The 12,151-nt window shown below is 27.2% G+C and overlaps 1 pseudogene; it reads right to left on the bottom strand.

The window, feature by feature from the left end:
• Positions 1-4,474: 4,474 nt before the first annotated feature.
• The window catches only part of LOC113378564, a 9,688-nt pseudogene continuing 2,011 nt past the window's right edge, over positions 4,475-12,151 (bottom strand).

Here is a 12,151-nt window from a genome sequence, read left to right as displayed (position 1 = left end):
ATTATCTATTGATCTGTATATAACGTTTAATAACTTTTTGAAACAAACTTAATTTTGAAAAAAATTTGAAATTTAAATTTGAGTATCAAGCTAATGGATTCATTAGAAGCATGTCTTTATATTTCGATCAAAATTCTAAATAATTTATTTAAACATGTATATATTATTATATATCATTAGAAAGCTAATTGAATTATCTATAAATCTATGTATAACGTTTAATAACTTTTCGAACAAAATTAAATACGAAAAATCAGTAAAGTTTAGTGTCTAAATAGTAATTAGCCTTTAGTAGGTTTCATTGGTTACATTTTTTTAGATTTAGTTTGATGTTCTTAATAATTTTTTTAAACATGTATATATTATTATATATCGTTAGAAAGTTAATAAAATTATCTACAAATCTGTATATAACATTTTGTAACTTTTCGAACAAAATTAAATACGAAAAATGTGTAAAATTCTATATTTAGTATCTAGTTATCAGCCATTTACCGATTTTATTGGTTACATTTTTCTAGATTTCGTTAAATTTTGTCAATAATTTGTTTAAACATGTATATATTATTACATATCGTTAGAAAGCTAATAAAATCATCTACAAATCTGTATATAACATTTTGTAACTTTTAGAACAAATTTACATTTAAAAAATTATTTAAATTTTATAATTGAATAACAAACCGAGTTGAAACAAAATTACTGCACATAAATTAAGAACAAAATACTTCGAGTGTGAAGTTTGCGCGTTTGTAACAACCGTTAGGATTTGAAATTCAAATTTCAAATATATTTGAGAAAATATTGTTTGAAGGTGTATATATTATTATATATCAGAAAGCTAATTAAATTATCTATAATTAAGTATATAACAATTTAAAACACTTAAAATTGTCTAAAATAACTTTTAACTCATATACACTTAAATTTTGTCCAATTTCGATGTCAAACTATTCAGAATGACTTGAAACTTCGAGAAGAAAACATAAAATTACTTTACTTCCGACAAATTAAAATTATATGTATTAATATTTATAATAAAATAAATTAAATAAAAATGATTGAAACATTTTGTTAAGACTGGTTGTATAATTTTTATTAATATCTAATTTTAATAATTAATTAACACCGAAGACACTGTACTGTACGCATATTAATTAATTCATTCAGATTTAAATTCCCTATATAATAATATCCATCCACTGACAAATTCTAAAAATCTTTATAATATTTTAATGATTTAAATATCAAAAAAGCCTTCGATAAAATTAAAAAAAAAAAAATCATATTAATAACAAATAGGCCCAGAAAACAAATCAATATATACATATATAAATAATAATATATACATATATAAATAATTGAATAGCATATTCAAAAAATATATACAACTACTTATTTAATTAATTGTACGGGCAAAATTAAATACTAAACAACTCGAATAAAATTCTCTGAATAAAAAATTTCTAAAGATTCTAACTAAATTTCTTGATTTTTGATTTTATAATAAAAGATCATCACATTATTTCTAATTGTAATTTTAAATCTATTCATCAGATACGTAAAGAGCAAAAATTAAATTGAAAATTATATTTAAAAAATGCTCGAGGGATTTTTTGCAACATTTATAAATATATACATGTATATATATATATATATATATATATATATATAATTATAAATGTTGCAAATTGTTGACTATTTATTTAAATAAATTCTTCTTAAGTACTACATTAATGGTAATGTTTTTATTCGATGTGCATAATATAATATATATATATATAATATATAATATATATATATATATATATATATATACATATATATTCCAGATAATGTCGGGCATAAAATCTTTGAAACTACTCACGTCAAAACTATTATGTTCCATTTAAACCTTGTCGATATCCTTATGCTTCTTATTTCTTAATTATTCTCAAATTTGAAAAGCTTTATCAAAAAATTGACATCATATCTTGAACATAAACATAATTTCGTTCATATAATTGTATTGCCTGTAAAGAAAAAGCAGCAAAACATTTTAAACAAATATGTTAAATATTACAAAAAATATTTATAAACCAAATTAGTGTTTAATATTATATTAAACAATCAATATCGTTCTTTATAAATAATATTATTAACTTTTACCGCAATTTATTTGCTACGTCCATTTGTTGAAGTTCTAATCACGCGCTTCGAACTTTCACTTCTAGACTTACAGTTAAGAATTTTTTTCTACCGCAAGACGCTTGGTGCGCTACGTCTTTTGCGAACGTCCAAATTTGTTATTTGAACGTTCAAGCTGGACTTGTACATGATGTTATACAAATAAATTCTTGACTATATGTTTATAGGCAAATAATTGTTTGATTTATAGGTTTAAACCCACTGTACTATTTATAGTATAGAAAAATTTAATCATATTTATACTTAGTAGTATCTAAATACTTTAATTTATCTTAGACAAACTATTTATAAGAGTTTTGTTAAGTATATGCACACATATGAGTTGACATATTATAATTATTACAATGAGTCAAATTTGAGTTTAAAAGTTTTACTTCAAATATAGGCATGTTGGGTATTAAATAAAAGGTCTCCATGAGCACTATACGAATATTATAAAGAACACTAATGACGAGCAAGATAAGCTTGAAATTAAATTCAACTCGGACTTGACAAGAATAATGTTTATTTTTACACAAAAAAGGGATTCTACTGACGTGCAAATTCAATTAGGACTAAAACTTGGATTTGAACTTGAAATTTTTTTAAAAAAGGCGATTTGACGATCAAATTTTACTGGAAATGAAACTTAACTTGGACTTGATAAGAATAATAATAATTTAAGAAAGAGACTCTACTGACGAGTAAACTTAGGAAAAATTCTAAAATGATAGCTTAGAAAAAAGGGACTCTACTGACGAGCAAATCCAGAAAAAAGACTAAAATGTTAGTTTATAGAAAAAACTGTACTGTTGAGAAAACTCTGTTTTTTCAATTTCTGATATCATTTTTGGCTATTTTGAAGTATACCAACTTGCTGTAAGATTTCTATACCAGACAATATTATAGACAGTTTAATTTAGCACAAATTCACCGAATATTCCATTTATCTCAGGCGAACGGTGCAAAAGTTACAAGAGATGTAACAAAAGCGGACCATTGGGTTGCAGAACTATAAAAGTACAGTGGCCCAAGACGTTGTGACGTCACATACGGCATATGGGGTATCAAATGAAAGGTCTTAACGAGCACTATACGAAAATCCTTATTATAACCTCAAAAAATCTAAACAGTTCCTTACAAATAATGTATTAACTATTTCATATTGACGTGTGTTCAAAAATTCTACAAAACATTCAAGTATGTTATAAAGCATTAAATTTAAAACAAATTCACCGAATATTCCATTCAACTCAGACAAACGGTTCAAAAGTTACAAGAGATGTAACAAAAGTAGACCTTTGGGTTGCTGAACTATATAAAGTACAGTGAGTAAAGATGTAGTAACGTCAAATACGGCATGTGGGGTATCAAATGAAAGGTCTCAACAAGTACTATACAAAAAAAAACGAACAAAATTACGCACTAAAAATCAAAAGAGCTTCGTACCAATCAATTAATTATAGAATTTTTAATCGAAAATCATACTTATAGACTCAACAAACTAATAGGATGTCACTTTTTAAATTTCTAATATCACTGTTTGTCTTCAAAATATTCGAGTATGTTATAAATCACTTAATGTAGAACAAATTTGCCGAATATTCCATTCATCTCACACAAACCGTTCAAAAGTTACAAGAGAAATAATAAAAAGTAGACCAACGGGTTGCCGAAATATGAGTTAAAAAGTTTTACTTCAAATATAGGCATGTGGGGTATCAAATGAAAGGTCACAATAAACTCTATACAAATATCATAATTATGCACTAAAAAATCAAAACAGGTTCGTACCAATCAATTAATTATCGAATTTTCAATATCAATTACCTTAATTTTAATGTATACGGACTTGTAAGCTTTCTATAATCATATATATTATATAAATCTTTGTATTTAAGCCAAATTTTTCGAATATTAAGCCAAATTTTTTTATTTTTATTTGTTTTAGACGTACGGCTCAAAAGTTACAAGAGGTGTAACAAAAGTAGACCATTGGGTTGCGCAAACTATAAATAGCACAGTGGGTAAAGATGTAGTGACGTCACATATGGCATGTGGGGTATCAAATGAAAGGTCTCGACGAGCACTATCTAAATATCATATTAAAAATTAAGCTCGACATTATCTGGAATATATTTTTTGACTAACTCGTATATATATATATATATATATATATATATATATATATATATAAACATATATATATATATATATATCCATATTAAATAAATATCATATATAATTTTACAATTAATAAAATCCTATATAAGAAATCTAAGCATGTAGATAATTGATTTATGTTCATTTGTGTGCCTCGAATAATAATAATCATAATAATAATAATTATTAAAGAATCAACGCAAATCGGGATTGTCGTTCAGCTGTTTCTTAATACGTAACAAAATTGTGGTATACCACTGGTCTAGTCTTGAAATGCTATCGTACTCCTTGACGGTATCGGTAAAGCCTTCCACGTTCTGCTCTTCGATGTGCTCTATGAGAGTCTGGAAAAGAAATAAACTAGGTGTGAGTGAAGGAAGTGAAATAATTTTGTGACGTCACATATGGCATGTGGGGTATCAAATGAAAGGTCTCGACGAGCACTATAAGAAAATCGAACTTATAAACTCAGCAAACAAATAAAATGTCGTATGAATTATTTATTGAATTGCTAATGTCAAATTTTGTTCCAAATTTTTTGGAAATATTCGAGTATGTTATAAAGCATTGAATTTTGAACAAAGTCACCAAATATTCCGCTCAATTTGGATAAACCGTTCAAAAGTTACAAGAGTTTTAATAAAAAGGAAACCATTGAGTTGTCGTGGCCGTGTACAAACTTAAGTTTAGATGTTTTACTTCAAATATAGGCATGTGGGGTATCAAATAAAAGGTCTCAACGAGCGCTATTTAAAAATCATATTTAGAGATTAGAAAAATAATATAGCATTGTAGCATAATATGTTACAAATAAAAATATGTTGGAGATTTGCTGTTCTTGGTGCACCTACTGTTACGTTTTTATTTTTTTGTTGTTGATAGTCCCTCAATGTGTTGGTAATCACGGAGACAAAGAAATAAATTGAAAAGGGACTCTACTGACGAGCAATCTAAAAAATAACTAGTGGTGTATGGCATCATGTCTTAAGGCAAATTGCTGGAACTTCCCGCGTACCGTAATGAAATAATCGAGGAATTTCAAACGTTTTCACCTATATCATTGCAACAAATAGTGTAACTTTCATTATTTTTGCACTATCTTATTATATCTGACAAGCAAATTAAATGTAAATCATAAATCAATTTATCTTCAGAACATTGACAATCGTCATTTTATTTCGTATTTAATTTAACAAAAAAAATTGTTGCCTAATTTGCACAAAATTGAAAAAGTGCTCCCGCATAGTCACAGTCTAAACGCAAATAATTCTGTGCAACATTTTCACCTATACTGTGCTTAGCTTGGTGGCATTTTCACATTTTTCGATAGTTTTCACAAAATTCGAATTGGAAAAGTGCTCCAGTACGTAAACAGTCTAAACGCACTTGCGAAAACATTTGTACCAGAGCGGCACTTAGATGTGCTTAGCCTGAGTCATTTTTTTAATTTTTAATTCAAAATTACAAAAATATTTTATGGAAAATAAAAAAGATGTAATATTTTTTTATCCTAAAAAAACATTTGTTTTGTCAATACAAGCAGGAGGTCTTTGGAATCATTCAAATCGGAGTATCATTCCCAACTAATATCTTTCGAACTAGTTCTCTCAAAAACTGCGATTTTTTTTAACACTCAGCTCTATCTCCGAAACCGCTGGGCCTACTTTTGCCAAAAACTAATAACCACTTCTCCCCGTGATTACGAATTGAATGTTTTTTGGATCATTCAAATTGGATGCTCCGTTCTCTCAAAAACTCGATTTGTATTTTCTGCACTCTTTACTCATTATCTCCGAAACGACTGAACATGCCTTCCCTAAAAACTAATCTCCCTATCAGTATAAATCCAATGTTTTCTGAATTATTCAAATCGGTTGATCCGTGCGCCCGAAAACGTAAACGAAAAAAATCAAACACACAAGCACATCCATTTTTTCTAAGGTATGCCAAAGTGTTCAGAAACCTCTGAAACGTAAAGATATATAAAAAAATTATTTTCGGGTTTTTTGCGATTGCTATAAAAGTAAAATTTGATAAGAGTAAAGTTTGGTAAGAGTTATAAGAAAATTTAATAAGAATAATAGTAATATTTAAAAAAAAAAATCGAACTTTAAAATGTTTTATTCACTTGCCAAAGTAAACTGGGTACTTTGTGCAAATAATTGTTAATATTCCAAAATTTCCCGAGAAAACTTATTAGTTTTAGTATTTATCATCATAGTATACGCATTGGAAAGTAACATACTCAAATTACAACATTCTGGTATAAATAGAGTAATTTTAAAAATTCATCAAAATTTAAAATGTTTTTTTTTTAATTGCACAAAGTAAACTGGGTACTTTGTTCAAATAATTGTTAATATTCCAAAATTTTTAAAAAAAACTTATTAGTTTTAGTATTTGTCATCATAGTATATGCATTGGAAAGTAACATACTCAAATTGCAACATTCTGGTTTAAATAATGTAATTTTAAAAATTCATCAAACTTTAAAATGTTTTTTTCAATTGCACAAAGTAAATTGGGTACTTCGTTCAAAATATTTGTTAATTAATTTGTTAATTGTTGCTAATATTTCAAAATTTTCCAAGAAAACACATCAATTTTAGTATTTATAATCATAGTATATGCATTGACAAGTAACATACTCAAAATACAACATTCTAGTACAAACAGTATTATTTAAAAGAAAATCTAGTAAATCCTAAAATTAAAAAATTAACTTTACTTGATAAATATCTTGACGCTAAATAATTTTTCTTGAAAAAAATATTTAATGCAGATTATTATAATTTGGCTAAATAATACTTGAAATATTATATCAAATATTAAAATTACTAAACACTATTCGTTTTGTTTCATTGCAAAAATATTCAAAATTTTTCCAAACAAATTCGTCAACAAATATTACGAAATTTTGTTTCTTATATTTACATTTTTTTTAAAAATCAGTACATCCAAACTACTTTACTCAAAAGGTTGTAATTTAGGTATGTTTTACCTTAAACATTCTTTTAAATGCAAAAAATACAAAACATGAAAATATTCAACTAGAATAATTATTATAAATTATTTACTGAACCAGTAACAACTTCTTCACACTGATTTCTTTGAAGCAAAATTGTAAAGGGACTTTATTTATAAATAATTTGTATGTCAAAATTAATTTGGATATATGATACTTTCAATATTATTTTAAATATTAAAAATATTAAACTATTAAATGGCCATATTTTCTGTGCAGTTAATGTGATAAAAATTCACATAACCCAAATGTAAAATCTAAGTGCAAAAGCATTTGTAATTAAATCAGAACTAAATTTATTATTAAATTTAGTTTGTTTAATTTGCTTTAAACTCAATTTATCAATATTTTTGTGAAAATTTTGGCACCAAACACTATTTTTTGACTGCAGTTATTTTTAAATTAGACTAAGTATGTTAAAAAATCAAATGTTTTAATATTTCAGGAAACAAGGAAAATAGACTGGAATGAAAGGAAAAGCAGAAAAACATACGAAATAGAAGACGACAATATAAATAGAGTGAGTGACCACAAGAAAATTCTCAGCGTATGAGAAAAATACATTGAGAAATTGTACGATAGAGAAAATCATCCTTATAATATTGATTGTCCTTATAATTTAACTTTACTTCTTTTGAACCACTGATTACCACCAATAAATTTTTAAAAGTTTTTGCTTTATATTTTTTACTTGTTACGCCCTCCAAAAAATTAATATATATATATATATATATATATATATATAAATGAATATTTTTATCCACTTACCATAACTAATTTACATTCCCGAGAGTCCTGAAAAGCAGGATACTGATTATTATATCTCTCGATGGCCTGCTGAGCGTTTAGTGAATCAATACACAGATGACAAAGGGCAGCCCGGAAGAAATAATCCTTAGCACTGTATTTTAACAGAGAAGATTCCAACGAAACAGAAGCGATCTGAAAATAAATGAAAACATTGATCAATTAATATACTTAAATAATTGTGATAATTAAGTAGTTACTAAAGTAAGTTTAAATGTACCTGTTCATAAATTTGGATGGCACGATCATACTCTTCGAGTTGAGCAGCATATTGAGCAACTTTCAACATGCATTTGTTGGCAGAACTATTACTTTCTTCGCCCTAAAAGAAAAACACACACACAATACTCACAACAAAATCCTTTTATTCATAAATACAGTTATTTAAATTAAATTTTCTTTGATACTCGCCTTGAAATAATCAGCAGCCTGTTCGTAATGATGAACAGCCCTTGCCAAATCTATCGACTCGGTTTCATACATCTCAGCGATGCTCTGGTGATGCTTTGCTGCCATTGTGAAACGTCCCATGTCTGTGTAAATGTCGATTGCCTTTAGTAGACATGATACGGCCTCTGAAAATAGAAAAAAAGTGTAAATATATATGATATTCGTATAGAGCTCGTCAAGACCTTTCATTTGATACCCCACATGCCATATTTGACGTCACAAAATTTTTACCCGATGTACTGTTTATAGTTCGCGCAACCCATTGGTCCGCTTTCGTTACATTTCTTGTAACTTTTGAACCGTTCGTCGGAGATTAATGAAATATTCGGTGGATTTGTTGTAAATTAAAAGCTTTATAGCATACTTTAATATTTTCAAGATTTTTTTAATAAAAATTGTCATTAGAAATTGAGTAAATTATTTATACGGAACTGTACAGATTTTTTGAGTCTATAAGTATGTTTTTCGTATAGTTCTCGTCGAGACCTTTCATTTGATACCCCATATGCCATATTTAAAATGTGTAACATTTTTACCTGCTGTTCTGCAACCCATTGGTCTACCTTATATTAAATCGCTTGTAACTTTTGAACCGTACGTGCAAAACGAATAAAATATTCGACAAATTTGTCTTAAATACAAAGATTTATATAATATATACAAATATAGAAAGCTTATAACTCGCTATACATTAACATTAAGATAATTGATATTGAAAATTTGATAATTAATTTATTCGTACGAAAATCTTTTGATTTTTTTGTACATAAATATGATATTTGTATAGTACTCGTCAAACTCAAAAAAATTTAGAAAAAGTTTAGAAAAAGGACTCTACTGACGAGCAAATTAAGAAAAAAATACTAAAACATTAGTTTAGAAAAAGGACTCTACTGACAAGCAAACTCAGAGAAGAAACTACAATATCAGTTTAGAAAAAGGACTCTACTATCGAGCAAAATAAAATTCTTAATATTAGGGTCATCAATCTGCAACAAAAAGGGAGTCTACTGACGAGCAAATTAAATCTAAATTAGAAGAAACACTTTAACCATCAACAAATCAAAATAATTGAAAAAGAACTCTACTGACGAGCAAACTAAGTAGCAATATTATAAAAAAAATGTGTAAACGTTGTTTAAAAATGCTAAACAATATGAGAAAAAAAAACAAAAAGGGACTCTACTGACGAACAAATTAATATATCAATTCAATTTCCTTATTTAAAAAAAAACTACTGATGAGTAAATTGATCCATTTGTCCATTTTATTTTAGAAAAGAGGACTCGTCGAATTAATATATTAGCTAAATTTTCTTTTTTTGGAAAAAAGAACTCTACTGATGAGCAATTTTATATAATAGTTTATATAATATTTTATATAATTATTTTTTCATTTATTTTATAATAAAACTACTGAAACATCTTTTCAAAAACCTCAACAGGGACTCTACTGACGATCAAACCCGATTTAGAAAATTAGAAATAGAACTCTACTGACGAGCAAACTAGGTAGTATAAAAATCTAAAGTTTATGAGTGAATTTATATAGCTACACTTATTTATTATACACGCCATAACTTCTAAACCATTCGTTTAAAAAGAATGATGTCTTCGGCAAATTTGTTGTAAATTAAATTATAAACAATTTTGTCTAACATCATTTTGCTCTAGAGCAACTCGATATACTCTAAAAACTCTTTTAAAGATAAATATTTAACATACAACGTTGCATCCGCCATTATTGTGAAGGACTCGCATAGTAAAAACGGCGGAAGCAAAGTTGTACTTGTAATATTGAAAGCAAAATACATTTGTTTTATTTCGTCGCTCGTAACTTCCAAACCATTCGTTTAGTATGAATGATGTTTTGGGAAATTTGCGCAGAATTAAATTATAAACAATACTGTCTAATATTAAACAGTCTACAGCAACTCGGTATAGTAATAAATGAGAAATATAATTAGAAACCTATATAAATATTTACACCTAGCCTTCATTGACATTGTACATTGTAGAGAATTCATTTATCAAAACTCTTGTAATTTTCAAACCGTTCTCTTAATATGAATGATGTATTTAGGGAATTTGTTCAAAATTAAATTATAAACAATATTGTCTAATATTATAACAGTCTACAACAACACACTTTAGTAATAAATGAGAAATATAATTAGAAACGACATTTACACCTAGCCTTCATTGCATTGTACATTGTATGAGAATTCTTTATTAAACTCTTGTAACTTTCAAACCGTTCCCTTAATATGAATGATGTATTTAGGAAATTTGTTCAAAATTAATTATAAACAATATTGACTAACATCATAAAGCTCTACAGCCTCCGTATACTTTAAAATAGCAATAGAAATGCAACAATAAATGTGAGTATGAAGTATACTAGTTTCCATACAAACTAAAAATTCTCATGGATTTTTTCCATAGTGTGTGAAGTGACATCTTGGTTTGGAATTTAGTATACCGAGTGCAAATTTTGTTGAAAGGCTTGTAACTTCTAAACCATTTGTTTAATTGGAATGATGACTTCAGCAAATTTGTTGTAAATTAAACAAAGTAAAATATTGTCTAACACTATAGCACCCTAAAGCTACTTATTCTACTTAAAAAGATGATCAAAATCATTCAATTATCTTATCAACAAAGCAAATCATCATTTACCACTTTATTGTTATTCTGATGACTCAGATAAATATAAATATAAATTATATATATATATATATATATATATAATATATATATAAATAATATTAAAAATATTATTTATTACCATTGGTGTCACTTTTCTTGTAACATTAGCACATCCACGTAATTAGTAGCAGCATCGTGTCTGCTCCCTTTAGCATGAAGCCCTGCGCTTCACAAAATGCATGTCCGCTTGGCCCCACTTTTTAGCCATTTTAAACAAATTGGCAGCTCTTTGATAACACTCGACTGCATCTCTACTTTGTTAGAACCCCTACAAAGATAAAAGACACATTACTAAAATCCATATGTAGATATAGACATTACAAGTCAAAGTTTAGTTTACTATTAGATACAAGAAGTATATAAATATATTTTATTATATCTTATGTCTTCTGTCAAAAAAATCAATCAATCCCTCTCACCCAACAAGGATCCAAAAATCCCTTAGAAGAGCTCAGTTTCTTCTCAGCCTCTGCCATAAGTTGCATGGCCTTCTGCTCGTTCAGCCATGATTAATTAAACGATATTTATTAATTAAACACTAATTTTTAGCACTTTTTTCGTGATTAATCATCAATTTCTACGAAGACCTTTCTTATTGACAAAATGGTTGCGAATGATTCCTCAAGAGGGCAAAGGCAAAGATGCCAACATGGAATTTGAAATTGAAATAGTAAAATATTGATTAATATTAGGTAAAATATGTTAAAAAAGTTGCGCTGAGGAATTCTAAGATATGTGGTGTTTGTGAAGTTTATGAATTTGTTCGTATTTGGTTTAATTTGTGCAAAAAGTTTGTATTTGACAGGTCAAGCGACGGCCATGTTTGTGCTAA

Source organism: Ctenocephalides felis, unplaced genomic scaffold (assembly GCF_003426905.1).
Source record: "Ctenocephalides felis isolate EL2017-DRISC unplaced genomic scaffold, ASM342690v1 CF-g0.4_SCAFFOLD_01886, whole genome shotgun sequence".
Lineage (NCBI taxonomy): Eukaryota > Metazoa > Arthropoda > Insecta > Siphonaptera > Pulicidae > Ctenocephalides > Ctenocephalides felis.
This window is presented reverse-complemented; position numbering and strand designations above follow the sequence as displayed.